This window comes from Globicephala melas, chromosome X (assembly GCF_963455315.2).
Source record: "Globicephala melas chromosome X, mGloMel1.2, whole genome shotgun sequence".
Lineage (NCBI taxonomy): Eukaryota > Metazoa > Chordata > Mammalia > Artiodactyla > Delphinidae > Globicephala > Globicephala melas.
The window spans coordinates 107714473-107729576 of NC_083335.1; the positions used below are offsets into that span (position 1 = coordinate 107714473).

Below are 15104 nucleotides of genomic sequence, written 5' to 3' on the forward strand. Positions count from 1 at the left end.
AAGGGCCAGAGAGCTCATTCAGAAGGCAAACTTTGATGGGAAACTAGATACCAGGCACCTGGATCATCAGTGGGACCATACGGCAAAGCCTGTCCAGCCCGGTTTGCTTTATTTGTCAGTACATACGTAGAGATTTTTGGTCTTAAGGTCACGACTCTTTTAGCAATCCCTCTAACACTATATCCCCATATCCAGAAAAGCCCTCTTGAATCTAAAAGCCCAAATAATGAAAAAAGCAGCACTATTCACACGCCAAAATGGTGACACAGAGTGGCCGGAGGGCACGGAAGCGGGATCGTGGGGCCGGGCCGGGGCCGGACCGGAGATGGCGCCGCCGGTGAGCGACGCAGCTGCGGCCTCGGACCCCGGCTGGGCCGCGGTGCTCCTGGCCGTGCTTGCCGCGGTGAGGCCGTTGGGCGCGGGGTGGGACGAGCGACCAGGGCGCTTCCAGCTGGAGCTGCTTGGTGCGGGGCCCGGGGCGGTCAGTTTGGAGCGGCCCTGGGAGTCAGTCTCCTACACCGTCCGAGGCCCCATCCAGCATGAGCTGCAGCCTCCACCAGGAGGGCCTGGGACTCTCAGCCTGCACTTCGCCAACCCTCAGGAAGCTTAGCGGTGGGCAGCCCTGGTCCGAGGTGCCACCGTGGAAGGACAGAATGAGGAACTAGCAGGGCACCTGACCCGGGCCAGAGAGGGTGGGGATGAGAAGCGGGCAGCCCAAGCGGCAGCCATCCTGGCCCAGCATCATGTGGCCCTCAGCATCCAGCTGCAGGAGGCCTGCTTCCCTCCCGGCCCCATCAGACTACACGGCACAGCTGAAGATGCTGCATCCTCTGCCCATGTCTCGCTGCCGGTCCACCCCCACTGCACCATTGGGGCCCTCCAGGAGCAGATATTCTCGGAGTTCGGCTTCCCACCGGCTGTGCAGCGCTGGGTCATCGGGAGGTGCCTGTGTGTCCCTGGATACAGCCTTGCTTTCTATGGGGGCGAGCGGGACCGGGACTCTCAGCCCCCCCGAGAAGCCCCAGGACACAATCCTCAGCGCCCGCAGAAGATGGATGAGGAACTAGGCCGCCTTTTTCCTTAGTCACTGGGGCTGCCCCAAGCCCCTCAGCCAGCTGGCTCCAGCCTCCCCAACGCCCTTCAGCACAGCTGGCCCTGCCCTTCCTGCACCTTCACTAGTGCCCCAAAGCTGACCCGGCTGTGAGATGTGCAGCACCCAGAGGCCCTGGGCTTGGGAACCCCGTCCCACAGCCTCCACCCAGCAGCTACCAAAGGCCACAAGGAGAGACGATGGCCCTTCCCTTCCAAGCCCAAGGTCCCTAGAGCCCCTGCTGAACCTCTCAGGGAACCTCTGCTGACCACTCACGGGAGACAAAGCAGGAGTTGCAGGGGAGGGGCGGCGAGCTGGAGTCATTAAATGAACTTCTGAGCAAAAAAAAAAAGGTGACACAAACAAATTCACATTCTCATCAGGACTGGTCCATTCTGCAGGATCAAGAATTTCACAGGCCATTGCTTCGGCTGGACCACACAGAACCTCCCCTCCAGATATACGAAGTGCATCAGTGCGTTTTCAAATTAACACTTACTGAAATTTGAAACCTCTTCTTTTTCTTAATTTTTCCTGGTACTATCTATTGACCTTCAGAGCTGGTATTCTGGGTAATACACATGTGATTGCAAAGGCAAGAAAATAAGAGAATAGAGCCATGGAAAGAGATTGAGACAGAGAGAGAAGGGGGCGGGGAGAAAGAGAAGATACAGAAAAGATTAGGATTAGCTATAGGAAATCACCAATACTCTCTCCTTTTTTAATGTATGAAAATGGAGATTTCGTATAGTTCAACTTAAACATAAATACCTACTCCCACATTTTTATAAGAAAATAAAAAAGAGAGAGAAAGAAACGAGAAGCAATATACATAAGGATGATCTAGACGTATACGGGCCCTGCATCTCCACACTGCTGACTCTTCATCCACTTTCGGAGACGAAAACCCAGTTGCCATTGTGTGCCGGGTCATGATTTAGAGAATCACAAAGAAGGAACGTAGGCTTAAAAAGAGCCACATCGGCTTCCCTGGTGGCGCAGTGGTTGAGAGTCCGCCTGCCGATGCAGGGCACACGGGTTCGTGCCCCGGTCCGGGAAGATCCCACATGCCGCGGAGCGGCTGGGCCCGTGAGCCATGGCCGCTGAGCCTGCGCGTCCGGAGCCTGTGCTCCGCAACGGGAGAGGCCACAGCGGTGAAGGGCCTGCGTACCGCAAAAAAAAAAAAAAAAGAGCCACATCAAAATGAATGGCTGAAGGGCCACAGGTTAGACCCATGTCTTCAGAGTTGCTACTCTCCTTTTAGATACTTAACTCAGACTGCTGATGGCCCCCTTTCTTGGAGACTGTGCTAAAATCCACCACTGCGATCCGGAGCATTTGCTCTTAGTGCCGTCTTCCCTGCAAAAGGCCCGGGCCTCCCCTGCGATATCAGTCTGAGTGGCCAGGTGCCCACGGACTGATAAAAGCACACACTTCCCTTCCTATTTCTTTGTTTCCTGGGTGAGGCTAGACTGCTTCCAATTTTGCCACTTGACAATTTGGCTTCTGTCAGAGTCAGTGTCTCTCACCTCAGGGAGAGGGAAACGAGGAAAGGAAATGGCAATAACTTCTTTCTTCTATTTTTCCTCCAAAAGCGTCTTTTTCTGACACTCCACTTTGAGTTAGTTGAAAACTGGATCCTCGCCAGGGCTCAGTATGAGGAATGTGTTGTCATCGCCTGGGAGAATAAATCGGGCAGGACTCCTCAACTCTAGCAGACTGTGGCACTTACCTGGGGTAGCTGTTTTCAAGCACACGTTCCCAGGCCCCTACTCAATCAGAATCCCCCAGCATCTGTCTTTTTAAAAACATCTTTATTGCAGTACAATTGCTTTACAATGGTGTGTCAGTTTCTGCTTTATAACAAAGTGAATCAGCTATACATATACATATATCTCCATATCTCCTCCCTCTTGCGTCTCCCTCCCACCCTCCCTATCCCACCCCTCTAGGTGGTCACAAAGCACCGAGCTGATCTCCCTGTGCTATGCGGCTGCTTCCCACTAGCTATCTATTTTACATTTGGTAGTGTATATATGTCCATGCCATTCTCTCACTTTGTCCCAGCTTACCCTTCTCCCTCCCCGTGTCCTCAAGTCCGTTCTCTACATCTGCGTCTTTATTCCTGTCCTGCCCCTAGGTTCTTCAGAAGCATTTTTTTATAAGATTCAATATATATGTGTTAGCATACAGTATCTGTTTTTCTCTTTGACTTACTTCACTCTATGACAGACTGGGTCCAACCACCTCACTACAAATAACTCAATTTCATTTCTTTTTATGGCTGAGTAATATTCCATTGTATATATGTGCCACATCTTCTTTATCCATATTCATCTGTTGATGGACACTTAACGTTGCTTCCATGTCCTGGCTATTGTAAAAAGAGCTGCAATGAACATTGTGGTACATGACTCTTTTTGAATTATGGCCTTCTCAGGGTATATGCCCAGTAGTGGAACTGCTGGGTCGTATGCTAGTTCTATTCTTAGTTTTTTAAAGGACCTCCATACTGTTCTCCACAGTGGCTGTATCAATTTACCTTCCCACCAACAGTGCAAGAGGGTTCCCTTTTCTCCACACCCTCTCCAGCATTTATTGTTTATAGCTTTTTGATGATGGCCATTCTGACTGGTGTGAGGTGATCTCTCACTGTAGTTTTGATTTGCATTTCTCTAATAATTAGTGATGTTGAGCATCCTTTCATGTGTTTGTTGGCAATCTGTATATCTTCTTTGGAGAAATGTCTATTTAGGTCTTCTGTCCATTTTTGGATTGGGTGGTTTTTTTGATATTGAGCTGCATGAGCTGCTTGTAAATTTTGGAGATTAATCCTTTGTCAGTTGCTTCATTTGCAAATATTTTCTCCCATTCTGAGGATTGTCTTTTGGTCTTGTTTATGGTTTCCTTTGCTGTGCAAAAGATTTTAAGTTGCATTAGGTCCCATTTGTTTATTTTTGTTTTTATTTCCCTTTCCCTAGGAGGGGGGTCACAAAGGATCTTGCTGTGATTTATGTCATAGAGTGTTCTGCCTATGTTTTCCTCTAAGAGTTTTATAGTGTCTGGCCTTACATTTAGGTTTTTAATCCATTTTGAGTTTATTTTTGTGTATGGTGTTAGGGAGTGTTCTAATTTCATTCTTTTACACGTAGCTGTCCAGTTTGCCCAGCACCGCTTATTGAAGAGGCTGTCTTTGCTCCTTTGTATATTCTGGCCTCCTTTATCATAGATTAGGTGACCATAGGTGTGTGGGTTTATCTCTGGGCTCTCTATCCTGTTCCATTGATCTATATTTGTGTTTTTGTGCCAGTACCATACACTCTTGATTACTGTAGCCCTGTAGTATAGTCTAAAGTAAGGGAGCCTGATTCCTCAAGCCCCATTTTTTTTTTTCAAGACTGCTTTTGCTATTTGAGGTCTTTCATGTTTCCATACAGATTGTAAAATTTTTTGTTCTAGTTCTGTGAAAAATGCCACTGGTAATTTGATAGGGATTGCATTGAATCTGTAGATTGCTTTGGGTAGTAGAGTCATTTTCACAATGTTGATTCTTCCAATCCAAGAACATGGTATATCTCTCCATCTGTTAGTATCATCTTTAATTTCGTTCATCAGTGTCTTACAGTTTTTTGCATACAGGTCTTTTGATTCCTTAGGTAGGTTTATTCCTAGGTATTTTATTCTTTTTGTTGCGATGGTAAATGGGAGTGTTTCCTTAATTTCTCCTTCAGATTTTTCATCATTAGTGTATAGGAATGCAAGAGACTTCTGTGCATTAATTTTGTATCCTGCAACTTTACCAAATTCATTGATTAGCTCTAGTAGTTTTCTGGTGGCATCTTTAGGATTCTCTATGTATAGTATCATGTCATCTGCAGTGACAGTTTTACTTCTTCTTTTCCAATTTGTATTCCTTTTTTGTCTTTTTCTTCTCTGATAGCTGTGGCTAGGACTTCCAAAACTATGTTGAATAATGGTGGTGAGAGTGGATATCCTTGTCATGTTCCTGATCTTAGAGGAAATGCTTTCAGTTTTCCACCATTGAGAATGCCGTTTGCTGTGGGTTTGTCATATATGGCCTTTATTATGCTGACATAGATTCCCTCTATGCCCACTTTCTGGAGAGTTTTTGTCATAAATGGGTGTTGAATTTCGTCAAAAGCTTTTCCTTCATCTATTGAGATGATCATACGGTTTTTCTCCTTCAGTTTGTTAATACGGTGTATCACATTGATTGATTTGCGTATACTGAAGAATCCTTGCCTTCCTGGGATAAACCCCAGTTAATCATAGTGTATGATGCTTTTAATGTGCTGTTGGATTCTATTTGCTAGTATTTTGTTGAGGATTTTTGCATCTATGTTCATCAGTGAAATTGGCCTGTAGTTTTCTTTCTTTGTGACATCCTTGTCTAGTTTTGGTATCAGGGTGATGGTGGCCTCGTAGAATGAGTTTGGGAGCGTTTCTCCCTCTGCTATATTTTGGAAGAGTTTGAGAAGGATAGGTTTTAGCTCTTCTCTAAATGTTTGATAGAATTCGCCTGTGAAGACATGTGGTCCTGGGCTTTTGTTTGTTGGATGATTTTTAATCACAGTCTCAATTTCAGTGCTTGTGATTGGTCTGTTTGTATCTTCTATTTCTTCCTGGTTCAGTCTTGGACAGTTGTGCCTTTCTAAGAATTTGTCCAGTTTTTCCAGGTTGTCCAGTTTATTGGCATATAGTTGCTTGCACTAATGTCTCATTATCCCTTGTATTTCTACAGTGTCAGTTGTTACTTCTCCTTTTTCATTTCTAATTCTGTTGATTTGAGTCTTCTCCCTTTTTTTCTTGATGAGTCTGGCTAACGGTTAATCAATTTTGTTTATCTTCTCAAAGAACCAGCTTTTAGTTTTATTGATCTTTCCTATCGTTTTCTTTGCTTCTATTTCATTTATTTCTGCTCTGATCTTTATGATTTCTTTCCTTCTGCTAACTTTGGGTTTTTTTGTTCTTCCTTCTCTAATTGCTTTAGGTGTAAGGTTAGGTTGTTTATTTGAGATTTTTCTTGTTTCTTGAGATAGGATTGTATTGATATAAACTTCCCTCTTAGAACTGCTTTTGCTGCATCCCATAGGTTTTGGATCATCGTGTTTTCATTGTCATTTGATTCTAGGTATTTTTTGATTTCTTCAGTGATCTCTTGGTTATTTAGTAGTGTATTGTTTAGCCTCCATGTGTTTGTATTTTTTACAGGTTTTTTCCTGTAATTGATATCTAGTCTCATAGTGTTGTGGTCAGATAAGGTACTTCATACGATTTCAATTTTGTTAAATTCACCAAGGCTTATTTGTGACCCAGGATATGACGTATCCTGGAGAATGTTCCATGAGCACTTGAGAAGAAAGTGTATTCTGCTGTTTTTGCATGGAATGTCCTATAAATATCAATTAAATCCATCTTGTTTAATGTATCATTTAAAGCTTGTGTTTCCTTATTTATTTTCATTTTGGATGATCTGTCCATTGATGAAAGTGGGGTGTTAAAGTCCCCTACTATGATTGGGTTACTGTCAATTTCCCATTTCATGGCTGTTAGCATTTGCCTTATGTATTGAGGTGCTCCTATGTTGGGTGCATAAATATTTACAATTGTTATATCTTCTTCTTGGGTTGATCCCTTAATCATTATATAGTGTCCTTCTTTGTCTCTTTTAACAGTCTTTATTTTAAAGTCTATTTTTTCTGATACGAGAATTGCTACTCCAGCTTTCTTGGATTTCCATTTGCATGGAATATCTTTTTCCATCCCTCACTTTCAATCTGTATGTGTTCCTAGGTCTGAAGTGGGTCTCTTGTAGACAATATGGGTCTTGTTTTTGTATCCATTCAACAAGCCTGTGTCTTTTGGTTGGAGCATTTAATCCATTTACACTTAAGGTAGTTATCGATATGTATGTTTCTATTACCATTTTCTTAATTATTTGGGGTTTGTTATTGTAGGTCTTTTCCTTCTCTTGTGTTTCCTGCCTAGAGACGTTCCTTTAGCATTTGTTGTAAAGCTGGTTTGGTGGTGCTGAATTCTCTTAGCTATTTTTTTTTTTTTTTTTTTTGCGGTACGCGGGCCTCTCACTGTTGTGGCCTCTCCCATTGTGGAGCACAGGCTCCGGACGCGCAGGCTCAGCGGCCATGGCTCACAGATCCAGCCGCTCCATAGCATGTGGGATCTTCCCGGACCGGGGCACGAACCCATGTCCCCTGCATCGGCAGGTGGACTCTCAACCACTGTGCCACCAGGGAAGACCTCTCTTAGCTTTTGCTTGTCTGTACAGGTTTTAATTTCTCCATCAAATCTGAATGAGATACTTGCTGGGTAGAGTAATCTTGGTTGTAGCTTTTTCCCTTTCATCACTTTAAATATGTCCTGCCACTCCCTTCTGGCTTGCAGAGTTTCTGCTGAAGGATCAGCTGTTAACCTTATCAGGATTCCCTTGTATGCTATTTGTTGTTTTTCCCTTGCCACTTTTAATATTTTTCCTTTGTATTTAATTTTTGATAGTTTGATTAATATGTGTCTTGGGTGTTTCTCCTGGGATTTATCCTGTATGGGACTCTCTGTGCTTCCTGGACTTGATTATTTCCTTTCCCATACTGGGAAGTTTTCAACTATAATCTCTTCAAATATTTTGTCAGGCCTTTTCTTTTGGTCTTCTTCTCCTGGGACCCCTATAATGTGAATGTTGGTGCGTTTTTTAATGTTGTCCCAGAGGTCTCTGAGCCTGTCCTTAATTCTTTTCATCCTTTTTTCTTTATTCTGCTCTGTGGTGGTTATTTCCACTATTTTATCTTCCAGGTCACTTATCCGTTCTTCTGCCTCAGTTATTCTGCTATTGATTCCTTCTAGAGAATTTTTAATTTCATTTATTGTTCTGTTCATCATTGTTTGTTTGCTCTTTAGTTCTTCTAGGTCCTTGTTAAACGTTTCTTGTATTTTCTCCATTCTGTTTCCAAGATTTTGGATCATCTTTACTGTTATTACTCTGAATTCTTTTCAGGTAGACTGCCTATTTCCTCTTCATTTGTTTGGTCTGGTGGGTTTTTACCTTGCTCCTTCATCTGCTGGGTGTTTCTCTGTCTTCTCATTTTGCTTATCTTACTGTGCTTGGGGTCTCCTTTTCGCAGGCTGCAGGTTCGTAGCTCCCTCTGTTTTTGGTGTCTGCCCCCAGTGGCTAAGGTAGGTTCAGTGGGTTGTGTAGGCTTCCTGGTGGAGGGGACTAGTGCCTGTGTTCTGGTGGATGAGGCTGGATCTTGTCTTTGTGATGGGCACGTCCACGTCTGGTGGTGTGTTTTGGGGTGTCTGTGGCCTTATTATGATTTTTGGCAGCCTCTCTGCTAATGGGCGGGGTTGTGTTCCTGTCTTGCTAGTTGTTTGGCATAGGGTGTCCAGCACTGTAGCTTGCTGTTCGTTGAGTGGAGCTGGGTCTTCGTGTTGAGATGGAGATCTCTGAGATAGCTTTCGCCATTTGATATTATGTGGAGCTGGGAGGTCTCTGGTGGACCAATGTCCTGAACTCGACTCTCCCACCTCAGAGGCTCAGGCCTGACGCCCGGCTGGAGCACCAAGACCCTGTCAGCCACAGGGCTCACAAGAAAAGGGAGAAAAAAAAAGAAAGGAAGGAAGGAAGGGTGGGAGGGAGGGAGAGAGGAAGGAAAGAAGGAAGGAAGGAAGGAAGGTTGGATAAAATAAAGTTCTTAAAATAAATTAAAAATAAATTTAAAAGTAACAAAAAGAAGAAAGAAAGAAGAGAGCAACCAAATCGAAATCCACCAATTATAACAAGCACTAAAAACTATACTAAAAATAGAAACGGACAGACAGAACCCTAGGACAAATGGTAAAAACAAAGCTATACAGACAAAATCACACCATACAAAGAAGCATACACATACACACTCACAAAAAGAGAAAAAGGAAATATATATATATATATATATATATAAAAAAGAAGGAAGAGAGCAATGAAATCAAGAAACAAATGTACCAATGATAATAAACTCTAAATACTAAACTAAGATAAAACCAGAAACAAATTAGATGCAGAAAGCAAACCCCAAGTCTACAGTTGCTCCCAAAGTCCACCAACTCAATGTTGGGATGATTCGTTGTCTATTCAGGTATTCCACAGATGCAGGGTACATTAAGTTGATTGTGGAAATTTAATCCGCTGCCCCTGAGGCTGCTGGGAGAGATTTCCCTTTCTCTTCTTTGTTCTCACAGCTCCTGGGGTTCAGCTTTGCATTTGGGCCTGCCTCTGCATGTAGGTCGCCTGAGGGCGTCTGTTCTTTGCTCAGACAGGACGGGGTTAAAGGAGCAGCTGCTTCGGGGGCTCTGGCTCACTCAGGCCGTGGGGAGGGAGGGGTACGGATGCGGGGCGAGCCTGCGGCGGCAGAGGCCGGCGTGACGTTGCACCAGCCTGAGGCGCGCCGTGCGTTCACCCAGGGAAGTTGTCCCTGGATCACGGGACCCTGGCAGTGGCGGGCTACACAGGCTTCCGGGAGGGGAGGTGTGGAGAGTGACCTGTGCTTGCACACAGGATTGTTGGTGGCAGCAGCAGCGTTAGCGTCTCATGCCCGTCTCTGGGGTCTGTGCTGATAGTCGCGGCTCATGCCCGTCTCTGGAGCTCGTTTAGGCAGTGCTCTGAATCCCCTCTCCTTGCACACCCCGAAATAATGGTCTCTTGCCTCTTAGGCAGCTCCAGACCTTTTCCTGGACTCCCTCCCACCATTAATTTTTAAGGCCAGTGGATTTCTGCTCTAAAAGAGTTTTTACTGCCTGATCCTCGCAGAGGTTCTCCAGGATTGCCACAGACCGAGGTCCCAAAATCTGTCTGTGCTGTACTAAAGTTACTTATACCTGTCAAGTCAAAGCGCTGAGACAGCGAGGTGTGCAGTGAAGAGAGGGTTTACTCACGAGGCAGTCCAGCGAGGAGCAGGAGAACGAATCCCAAATCCGCCTTCCCTGAAGGCAAGGGGCTCAGGGTACTCCAGCATCTGTCTTGTTGCTTTAACTCAGTGGTTCTCAACTGGGGGATGATTTTGCCCCCAGGGGTCATGTAGCAACATCTGGAGACAGTTGGGTTGTCATAACTAGGGGGTGGGGGCTACTAGTAACTAGTGGGTCAAGGCCAGGGAGGCTGCTAAACATCCTACAGTGCACAGGACAGTCCCCCATCGGAGAATGATCTGGTCTCAGTTGTTAGTAGTGCCAAGGTGGAGAAACTAAGGCTTAACACCTCAAGCAGTTCTGATGATCCAACAGGTTTCAGAACTAGTAGCTTTAGATAGTCCAAGAAGATGGTAAGACTGGAAAAGATTATAAATGAGCCATTATAACTTACTGGCAAGAATAGTCACTAATTACTGAATCTAGCTTACATTTCAATTATCCGAAGTCTTGAGAAAGAGAGTGGGTTGACCGTAACAAACATCGTACAAATTTTGCCCCTCCTGTTTCTTGCATTTGTGTGTGGTAGGGATGGTGGGAATAGGTATAGATATAGATATATAGATATATAGATATAAAAACACATACATATATTCTTATTCTCTAGTCTATATACGTGAAAAAGTGGTATTACTGAAAACAAGATGTGTACACGGGTTAACACAATATTGTAAATCAACTATACTTGAATTAAAAAATGTGTACACGTGGCTTGCAGCATATTCAGGGGGAAGTAATATTAATAATGGAGGCGAGAAATGCTTGGATATAGGTTTGTTCCTTGCCCAATCTTCTTTGCAAACGTCTGGAGTCTCCTGGTGAATACTGAGATTCAAATATTGATTCAGGGACTTCCCTGGTGGTCCAGTGGGTAAGACTCTGCACTCCCAATGCAGGGGGCCCGGGTTCGATCCCTGGCCAAGGAACTAGATCCCACATGCCGCAACTAAGAGTCCGTGTGCCGCAACTAAAGATCCCACATGCCGCAATGAAGATCCTGCATGCCGTACTAAGACCCAGCGCAGCCAAGATAAATAAATAAAATAAATAATAAATAAATGTAAAATAAAAAACAAATATTGATTCAGTAGGCAGAAATAGAGAGTTTCTCCTGTACCTACTTGATACAAAGGTTTCCACTAATGAAAGTGAAAGGATTTTTATTAGTTTTTTTTTTTTTCTTTTTCAAACATTTCCTAAGGTTTCTGGGAACGGCAGTTGGTAGTGAAGAGAAACCATCACCACAGGTTTAGAGGTAGGTCAGAGGTCCATCTTTTTTCAGACCCCTATAGCTCCATGACTTCTCTCCTTACATGCATGTCCACTCTGGAGAAAACTTACATAAAAATAAGATAGTATTCGGGGCCTTATTTCTACATCCATTCACTCATTCACACATCCAGTATTGCTTGAGAGTCTGCTATGCCAGGCACTGTTGTAGGTGCTAAGGCTACAGCAGTGAACAAAAAAACAAGACCCTACCCTCATGGAATTTCCCTTTTGCTGGGGCAGATGCACACACAAAAACCAAACAGCTACTCTGTGTAGAATTCATCAGGGACAGATGGGTGGTGTGGGGGGAAGTGAAGCAAGGAAAGGAGAAGAGGGAGCATCAAGGGTGGAAGTGAGTGTACATTTTATAGTGGATGGTCAGGGAAGGCCTCCATGAACAGGAGACATTTAGGCAGACAGCAGAAGGAAGCAAGGGAACCAGGCTAGCCAAGTGGTTATCCGGATGAAGAGCATAGATGGCAGTGGGAACAGCAAGTGCAAAGGCCCTGGGGTATATAAGAAACAGAACAAGTGACTATCTTATGGGTATGATTGGTTTCAAAACTTTGACATTTGTTTTAGGGGCTGCCGGGGAGTTTGTAAAACTAACTTGGGTACTGTGACTCCTTTTCTCCCCACTTGAAAATAAAAAAGTGACCATCAATTAAGGTCAGATAATTATGCAGATTTTTGGGGGCACAAAACAGAAGGATGTGTGCTCTTCATCTCTTTCTGAAAGAAAACATAATAGGGTCCATGCTCAGGGAACCATTGTGCTTCTGGGACATCGGAGCAGCAAGACAGCACAGCAGCATCCCCTCCGCAAAGGACTACGGGTTTTGGAAAGAGAGAAAGGAGAGCTGAGTCCAAAGCTTGGTCCTGCAAAATGCAAAAGAATAAACAGAGACACCAACCCAGGACTTTTGCTAGTTGCACAGACGGAGTGTCACCACCCCTGGAAAATCCTTCATGCTTGGGCGGGAGCCAAAAACCAGTGAGCATTACTGTGAAAATGAGGACTGTGTCCACGGCCTGTATACTCTTTTTTTTTCTTCTTTTAAAAAGATTTTTATTAAATGTCTTTATAGAGCAACATCCAGACTCCAGATCCAGCGGCCAAGGAGACCCTATTATGCTGTGGGTACCGGTTGGGGCATGGCAGGCGGCTCTGGCTTCCCACCCTTCTGCTCGGAGATGGAGGTGGTGGGCAGTATTTCTTTCATCCTTGGGTTCCACGATGCTCACATGATCAGGCAGGGGCTTCTTAGGGCCAGTCTTACCAGTTGGGTCCCAAGGCAGCATGATCTTTACCTTGTGCCCAGCACACGTCATGGCGCACGGCAGTATCGACATAGTAGTTAACAGGGTCCCCACTGTGGATCACCAGGCCATCCACAAACTTCATGGATTTAGCCCTCTGTCCTGGGAGTTTCCCAGACACCACGACCTCGCAGCCTTTAGCCCCACTCTCCATGATGAACCGCAGCACACCACAGCAGGCCCTCCACACAGCAAGGCCTCCTAGGAATTTGTAACGCAGAGGCTCTGCCTGGGCAATGGCGCACAGACTTCTTGTGGCCACCGTTTCAGCATAAAGCTCTACACTGCCCTCAGGGAAGCCAAATCTCTTCTGAACCACAACAGTCAATTCCCGGATCCGCCGGCCCTTCTCACCAAGAACATTGTGTGTCCTGGTGGCCAAGATAATGATTTCTGTCCTGGTTGGTGTAACTCGGACCTCAACTCCAGAGTACCCATCTTCAGCCAGCTCCCAAATGAGAAACTCGTTCAGTTCAGCTTTGAATATGCCGTCAGCAACAAACTTCCTCTTCTTGGAAATCTGCACCGCCTTCTTGCCACCACGCGCCGCCAAAAGGAGAAACCTGTACACTCTCTTAATTAGAATATATTGGTGCCTGTTCAAGGTGGATCGATAAGCAGGCACCTTGAGCACCCTTGGGGAGCTGGGTAAAAAGCAGTTCTCAAAGAAAGGGCTCTTGAAGAGGCCTTAAGAGGGAACGCAAGAGGTGCCAGGAGAGCAGAAGGCGGCCAGTGCCAGCCCTTTCAAAACTCGCAACAGGAGCAAAGCCTGATCCCTCCCTGGTATGTTGTACACATTCCCAGATGTGGCCCTTACATCTTCAAAGCTCCGCTCAAACTCAGTCACCTTACGGCCATGAGATGTCACCAAGAAGAGACATGGTTTTGTTTGTTTTTCTTTGTCTTTTTTTAGCAGCAGATCTTCTCTCTGACATTCAGACATTGTCTACAAGTGTCTGACTTTCTGAGATTGTTTGGGGGGGAAAAAAAGCCTAATTATTCAAATGTCTGGGTCAGTGGTTCTTAAACTTCTGACTAGAGAAGGATACCCTGGGAAGTTGTTAAAAACTTCAGTGTGAGGCCCCATACCCCGGAGATGAAAAATGTAGGTCTAGGAATATGCATTTTTACACTTCCCCAAAGCCATTCTGAGGCTTGTAGGTCAAAGGACCTTACTTGGAAAAACACTGTCCCATCCCCTCTCCCTCCCACCAAAAGGTCCTTTTCCTCACTGATAAAACGTGGTTGTTTGGGGAGAGGTGAGGGAGCGAAGGAAGACACGGAAGTTGCCCAGATTGCCTTGTAATTCTCTCAAACTGTGGTTCCTGACTGCAGAAAGTGTGTCTACACTATTCTGTTCCCAGATTCAGGCACCACTTGACTCAGTACATAGTTGGCTACATGGCGCAGCATGAAGACAGCCTGCCCAAAGCTGTTGTTCCTAATGCCCTGCCCAGCATGGCACTGGACGTCGAGGCGTCCCCCCTACGAGGACAGGAAGGTGCATCAGCCATACCACGTGGCCGGCAGGGACCCTTGCCCGAGCACTAGAGCGTGCAACCCAGAAAAGCAAATTGGGAAATGCATTAGTGTGTCCCTATTTCAATGAGCCCCATCCATCTGATTCCTGTCCTAGCCCAGGCAGTCAGTTTGTAATTTCTTCTATTTGACCCAAAGCAGTGAGTGAGTAGAAAGTGAAGGGCGCTGGAAGTGCGGAACCCTGCTAGAGCCCCCAGAGTAGACCCTGAGTAGCTCTGTGACCTTAGCAAAGTCACTTCTTTTCCTCTGAAGAATCAGAAGGTGGGTGAAAGAAAAACTTTGGAAGGCCCTTCCTCTCCCACCAACCAGGATTCCAAGAGCAAAGGAGTGTTCATGGTGAGCTTGCACCGTGGAGATTCAAACCAAGCATGGCGTGCTCTCCAGGCAGTGGGCAAACCCAGCAATTGGGGCCGTGGGACACAAGTGACAAGCTTAGGTTGTGAGGACCCAGAATATCAGGAGACAGGGCAGAGGAGGGCCTGGGGAAGAAGGGAGAAGAATGTATAAGCCAGGGTTTCTCCAGCTCGGCACTGTGGCTATTTTGGCCCCAATGATTCTTTGCTGTGGAGCAGTCCTGTGCATCGTAGGTTATTTAGCAGCATCCCAGGCCTCTACCCACTAGATGCCAGGAACATCCCTCCTCCCCCACCTCCAGTTGTGACAACTAAAAATGTCTCCAGACATTGCCAAATGTCCCCTTGGCAACAAAACTGCCTCTGGTTGAGAATCACTGGTTTAAATGAAACAACACAGTATGGCTTTATCCAGCTTTATCCTCTTAATAATTCCCCCACACGCTCAGAAGGAATATATGTAATTTCTACTAGTGTACCCTAAAACTATCACTGCTCAGCTATTTCACTTGTTCACAGATCGGTCTGAAAGGTAAAGACCACCGCTTCCA

At 45.5% G+C, this 15104-nt stretch overlaps 2 pseudogenes; one reads left to right on the plus strand and one right to left on the minus strand.

Annotated features, from left to right (window-relative positions):
- Positions 1-310: 310 nt before the first annotated feature.
- Positions 311-1358, plus strand: LOC115845644 (sharpin-like; annotated as a pseudogene).
- Positions 1359-12418: 11060 nt separating this feature from the next.
- LOC115845668 (small ribosomal subunit protein uS3-like) lies at positions 12419-12904 on the minus strand (annotated as a pseudogene).
- Between the last annotated feature and the right edge of the window lie 2200 nt (positions 12905-15104).